The sequence below is a fragment of the Pleurodeles waltl genome, chromosome 12 (genome assembly GCF_031143425.1).
Source record: "Pleurodeles waltl isolate 20211129_DDA chromosome 12, aPleWal1.hap1.20221129, whole genome shotgun sequence".
Taxonomy (NCBI): Eukaryota; Metazoa; Chordata; class Amphibia; order Caudata; family Salamandridae; genus Pleurodeles; species Pleurodeles waltl.
The window spans coordinates 117,253,900-117,260,501 of record NC_090451.1 but is presented as its reverse complement, the minus strand read 5'-3'; the positions used below and the strand labels follow the sequence as shown (position 1 = coordinate 117,260,501).

Genomic DNA, 6,602 nt, shown 5'->3' with positions numbered 1-6,602 from the left:
ATCACCTTGCTGAGAGCAATTGGGGAGCTGGGAGCCTTAAAATGCTGTCCTCTCTTCATTTGATACTTTGGAAGATGGGTAACTTTAAGGCCTAGCCTTACCTTTGCTGCAAAGGTTAAGTCTATTTTTGATAGATCTTAGGAAATAATTCTTCCTTCTTTCATTCCCTCTCCTTCCTCTCCGGAGGAACATTTGCTGAATACACTTGATGTTTAAAGAGCTCTTTTCATTCATGTCACCAGGCCTCTGCAGTTCAGGAAAACCGACTCCTTGTTTTTGACTTTTGGACAGCCTGGAAAAGACAAGAAGGTGACTTTTATGACTCTGAGTAGGTGGATTAAGTTATCAATTTTTCTGGCTTTGCAAGGCTTTTTAGAATATCTTCCAGTTCAGGGATGGTCTACGAGAGGAATGGCCACCTCCTGGGTTGAATTCCAGTGAGTAACAATCTAGGAAATTCCTAGGGTGGCTACTTGGTCCTCAGAGCATACATTTGTCAAGCATTATGGCTTAATAATTTTTTGGTTTTGCATTTGAGTACCAATGTTTTGAACTCTGCATTACCCTTAGTCCATCTTGTCTTTGTCACAAACATTACATCCTGCCCACCTTCCCATCAGTCCTTTGGCAAGGGCTTGGCACCCAGGTTGGGTGCATGGGGCTAGCATTTAAGGATCCTCCTGTTCTTTCTTCCTGTTGGAAGGTGACATCACCTTACTTTGTAATGACTGTCACAAGGACGCAATGGACTAAGGCTAATGAAGATTACCAATAAGTAACCAACGCATCACCACTCTTTCTGAATGTGCGTGGCTCATTCCGCAGGACTAGTTCTTTGTATGATTCCTGGATTTTCAGAAGCCCTTTGATGGCAGCACCCCCACACTGACAATTGTTTCAGCACCACTGTACAAGGGTCAGTTGTCATGCTCATCTGCGGCGTAAATTTGCATTGAAGTAGTCTAACTCCCCAGGCCTTGTCTTTTGCTCAATTTGCCTTTGTGAGTTTTCTCTCAATCACTGTTGACTTCCTTTGATCTTTCTTTCTTCTTTCACTTCACCTTCGCCTTCAGTGTATCTTTCGGCCCTCTTAAGAGACACACCCCCTTGTAGCCACTTCTATACTTCTGTCACCTAATTATTTTCCTATCCTTTCCCCTGTAACGTTGCTGATCCTAGCTATAGCATCACTATCCAGAATCTGTTCACCTGAGTTATGTTCCTCTTATCCCCACGCATCTAATAATCAGCTCTTGGTCTCCCTCCACCTCTCACGAGACATAGTCTGAGGAAGTGTCTCCATCTTGGAGAGACAATCCCTTGCACTTGTGTTGTTCTACTGGCGCTGCGGCTTGAGCTTTGGTCAGCAGTGGCAAAAGAAGGTCTAATGGAAAGTGAACGTATACTGGAGCAACAGAGTGTATGGATTTATAAGAGCTTGATTAAATGAGAAAAAAAGAGTTTAGTTGAGAGAAAAAATGCAACCTGGCCTGTACAGGGACCGAACCCACGACCTTGGCGTTATTAGCACCACACTCTAACCAACTGAGCTAACCAGCCATGAGTACTAAAGATATCCTTTTTCTATGTAATGCAGATAGATAGAAGAGTTGGTCTCACTATCGCAATTCCTTCATACTTTTCTCCTTCCGCCCCCTGTCTGGATTACAATAACAAGAGCTGTGGAGTGCTGCACGCCAGCCTCAGTGCCTCTTCTTTCACTCAATCTCACTGTGTGCTGTGATATCTTTGTAACATCGCTTGTTGCCGGAAAAAAAGGAAAGGAGGGATAGTATTTTTATTCTTTTACAACAAAACCCAAAATGCATCGGCTTGCTTGGTCATTAAGTTTACAAGGCCAGCTGCTTTTGAGATATTATAATTATAGTGGTTATTCGGCGTTGGAGGTAAGAGAGTTTTTTTTAGGTCTGGCCGTTCCTTCTGCTTCAAATTACTTGAGCATATGTCAACAAAGTAACAACAAAACATAGCCAACGGTTCGTTGCTCAAGCCTTCCCTACTGCGCCTTCCCATGTCTCTCCTGCCGACCACAGTGCAGGAAATCTGAGTTTGCATTTGCGCGAAGAGACGTACAACACAAGAAGGCGCGCTTTTGTGTGCCGGGCACCACCCGGCCTGTGCATTCCTCACTGTCGTGAGATCAGTTTACTCAGCAGAGCATGACGCTGCAATTGGTTAGTAGGGCAGGCCTGACCAGAATAGTATATTTGGGGTCATGTATTTGATTGCATTTTTAAAACAGTAACAGAACTTAACTGCAATGTTTAAATAGGTCTAGACATATTTAAACAGTGTCAATTTAATAGAAGAATTGTGGACAATTCAGAGGGGAGGCACCAATGTTTTTTTTTCCCATTGGGTGGATGCGGCATTAAAGAGTTTGAAGACCACTTGTCTAAGTGGACACTAATACACCTGGATGCTCCTGAATTCTTCGCAACAGATGCCAGCAAACCTGGCTGGAGAGCTACTGTGTTGGACTGATCCTGTCGATTCAAGTGGTCTTTCCTAGAGAGTCGGAGGTCATGGAAATAGATGGAGTTGATGGTAATCTTCAGGGCTTTGAAGTTTTCCCATCATCATCTGTCTCAAAAAAATGTGCTAGTAATGACAGAGAATAAGGTAGCTGTCTTTTACATTAACCAACAGTGAAGCATGCATTCAAAATCCCTCAATGCAATAGCAGAACAATTGGGTTATTGGGCAGAGATCAACCTTTTGCACACGTCGGCAGTACACATCAAGGGCACCGACAATGTGATGGCAGACAGCTGGAGGTTTCCAAATTTGCTGGAGTTGACATTATCCAGGTCGTTGTTTTGAGAGATATGCCGAGAGTTTGTGAAACCCTTTCTGGATCTCTTTTCAAACAAGGACAATGCTCATCTTTGTCGATTCTGATCCAGGCTTCCGGAACAAGGAGCCTAGGTAGTGGACGTATTGGTGATAAAGTGGCTGAGAAGTCTCCTTTATACATTCCCCCACTTTTTATTGATCCAGATTGATCTCTTCAAGTCTCAGCAGGGGGGAGGGAACTTTATTCTTGTGGGCCCTTATTGGCCAGAGATGTCATGGTTTCCTCTTCTTAACCCCTGGCTCTTCTACCTCCTTGGGTACTGCTCAAGTGTATCTCTGTCAGAACGTCGTCCCTGACCTACTTGCTCCAACTCACTCTATCGCTTTGAAGGTTGAGAAGTCTGGACTGCTAGCAAAGGGTCTTTCCTCTTCCTTAGTGGAGTTAATTCAGCACTCCAGCAGGCCTTCTACTTCGAAGTCTTACTCAAAGAACTGGAAGTCTTTTGAGACGTGATGTTCTGCTCATGATCTTTTGGCACCTACCTGTAGTTTGTCTGCTATTTTGCATTTTCTTCTGAATGGGTTTCACTTGAATCTCTTTCCACTCTGAAAGCTCATTGCTTTGCGATAAAGGTTTTTAGGGACTTTTCTGTACCTTCGAAGATGTTACAGTCTTTGGTGTCTAGACTGTTCTGATCTTTTGTCAATTGTAAGACCAGTTGAAAAATCCCTTTTCTCCAACTCAGAATCTTCCTACTCTTTTATAGGCTTTGCAATTTTATCTCTTTGAGGATCTGGATACTGTAGACATAAAGATTGTTTCCTATAAAGTTATTTTCCTATTTCCTATCATCTTGCTGAGAACAATTGGGGAGCTGGGAGCCTTAAAATGCTGTCCTCTCTTCACTTGATACTTTAGAAGATGGGGTAACTTTAAGGCCTAGCCTTACCTTTGCTGCAAAGGTTAAGTCTATTTTTGATAGATCTTAGGAAATAATTCTTCCTTCTTTCATTCCCTCTCCTTCCTCTCCGGAGGAACATTTTCTGAATACACTTGATGTTTAAAGAGCTCTTTTCATTTATGTCACCAGGCCTCTGCAGTTCAGGAAAACCGACTCCTTGTTTGTGACTTTTGGACAGCCTGGAAAAGACAAGAAGGTGACTTTTATGACTCTGAGTAGGTGGATTAAGTTGTCAATTTTTCTGGCTTTGCAAGGCTTTTTAGAATATCTTCCAGTTAAGGGATTGTCTACGAGAGGAATGGCCACCTCCTGGGTTGAATTCCAGTGAGTAACAATTTAGGAAATTCCTAGGGTGGCTACTTGGTCCTCAGAGCATACATTTGTCAAGCATTATGGCTTAATAATTTTTCTGTTTTGCATCTGAGTACCAATGTTTTGAACTCTGCATTACCCTTAGTCCATCTTGTCTTTGTCACAAACATTACATCCTGCCCACCTTCTCATCAGTCCTTTCGCAAGGGCTTGGCACCCAGGTTGGGTGCATGGGGCTAGAATTTAAGGATCCTCCTGTTCTTTCTTCCTGTTGGAAGGTGACATCACCCTACTTTGTAATGACTGTCACAAGGACGCAATGGACTAAGGCTAATGAAGATTACCAATAAGTAACCAACGCATCACCACTCTTTCTGAATGTGCGTGGCTCATTCCTCAGGACTTGTTCTTTGTATAATTCCTGGATTTTCAGAAGCCCTTTGATGGCAGCACCCCCACACTGAAAATTGTTTCAGCACCACTGTACAAGGGTCAGTTGTCATGCTCATCTGCGGCGTAAATTTGCATTGAAGTAGTCTAACTCCCCAGGCCTTGTATTTTGCTCAATTTGCCTTTGTGAGTTTTCTCTCAATCACTGTCGACTTCCTTTGATCTTTCTTTCTTCTTTCACTTCACCTTCGCCTTCAGTGTATCTTTCGGCCCTCTTAAGAGACACACCCCCTTGTAGCCACTTCTATACTTCTGTCACCTAATTATTTTCCTATCCTTTGCCCTGTAACGTTACTGATCCTAGCTATAGCATCACTATCCAGAATCTGTTCACCTGAGTTATGTTCCTCTTATCCCCACGTATCTAATAATCAGCTCTTGGTCTCCCTCCACCTCTCACGAGACATAGTCTGAGGCAGTGTCTCCATCTTGGAGAGACAATCCCTTGCACTTGTGTTGTTCTACTGGCACTGCCAGCTTGAGCTTTGGTCAGCAGTGGCAAAAGAAGGACTAATGGAAAGTGAACGTATACTGGAGCAACAGAGTGTATGGATTTATAAGAGCTTGATTAAATGAGAAAAAAAGAGATTAGTTGAGAGAAAAAATGCAACCTGGCCCATACGGGGATCGAACCCGCGACCTTGGCGTTATTAGCACCACGCTGTAACCAACTGAGCTAACCGACCGTGAGTACTAAAGATATCCTTTTTCCATGTAATGCAGATAGATAGAAGAGTTGGTCTCACTATCGCAATTCCTTCCTACTTTTCTCCTTCCGCCCCCTGTCTGGATTACAATAACAAGAGCTGTGGAGTGCTGCACGCCAGCCTCAGTGCCTCTTCTTTCACTCAATCTCACTGTGTGCTGTGATATCTTTGTAACATCGCTTGTTGCCGGAAAAAAAGGAAAGGATGGATAGTATTTTTATTCGTTTACAACAAAACCCAAAATGCATTGGCTTGCTTGCTCATTAAAGTTACAAGGCCAGCTGCTTTTGAGATATTATAATTATAGTGGTTATTCGGCGTTGGAGGTAAGAGAGTTTTTTTTAGGTCTGGCCATTCCTTCTGCTTCAAATTACTTGAGCTCTTGTCAACAAAGTAACAACAAAACATAGCCAACGGTTCGTTGCTCAAGCCTTCCCTACTGCGCCTTCCCATGTCTCTCCTGCCGACCACAGTGCAGGAAATCTGAGTTTGCATTTGTGCGAAGAGACGTACAACACAAGAAGGCGCGCTTTCGTGCGCCGGGCACCACCCGGCCTGTGCATTCCTCACTGTCGTGAGATCAGTTTACTCAGCAGAGCATGACGCTGCAGTTGGTTAGTAGGGCAGGCCTGACCAGAATAGTATATTTGGGGTCATTTATTTGATTGCATTTTTAAAACAGTAACAGAACTTAACTGCAATGTTTAAATAGGTCTAGACATATTTAAACAGTATCAATTTAATAGAAGAATTGTGGACAATTCAGAGGGGAGGCACCAATGTTTTTTTTTCCCATTGGGTGGATGCGGCATTAAAGAGTTTGAAGACCACTTGTCAAAGTGGACACTAATACACCTGGATGCTCCTGAATTCTTCGCAACAGATGCCAGCAAACCTGGCTGGAGAGCTACTGTGTTGGACTGATCCTGTCGATTCAAGTGGTCTTTCCTAGAGAGTCGGAGGTCATAGAAATAGATGGAGTTGATGGTAATCTTCAGGGCTTTGAAGTTTTCCCATCATCATCTGTCTCAAAAAAATGTGCTAGTAATGACAGAGAATAAGGTAGCTGTCTTTTACATTAACCAACAGTGAAGCATGCATTCAAAATCCCTCAATGCAATAGCAGAACAATTGGGTTATTGGGCAGAGATCAACCTGTTGCACACGTCGGCAGTACACATCAAGGGCACCGACAATGTGATGGCAGACAGCTGGAGGTTTCCAAATTTGCTGGAGTTGACATTATCCAGGTCGTTGTTTTGAGAGATATGCCGAGAGTTTGTGAAACCCTTTCTGGATCTCTTTTCAAACAAGGACAATGCTCATCTTTGTCGATTCTGATCCAGGCTTCCGG

The 6,602-nt window shown here is 43.3% G+C and overlaps 1 non-coding gene across 1 annotated transcript; it reads right to left on the bottom strand.

Annotated features, from left to right (window-relative positions):
• Positions 1-5,153: 5,153 nt before the first annotated feature.
• TRNAI-AAU (transfer RNA isoleucine (anticodon AAU)) lies at positions 5,154-5,227 on the bottom strand. The gene has a single exon. It is a non-coding gene; the product is annotated as a tRNA-Ile (tRNA).
• Positions 5,228-6,602: the final 1,375 nt, after the last annotated feature.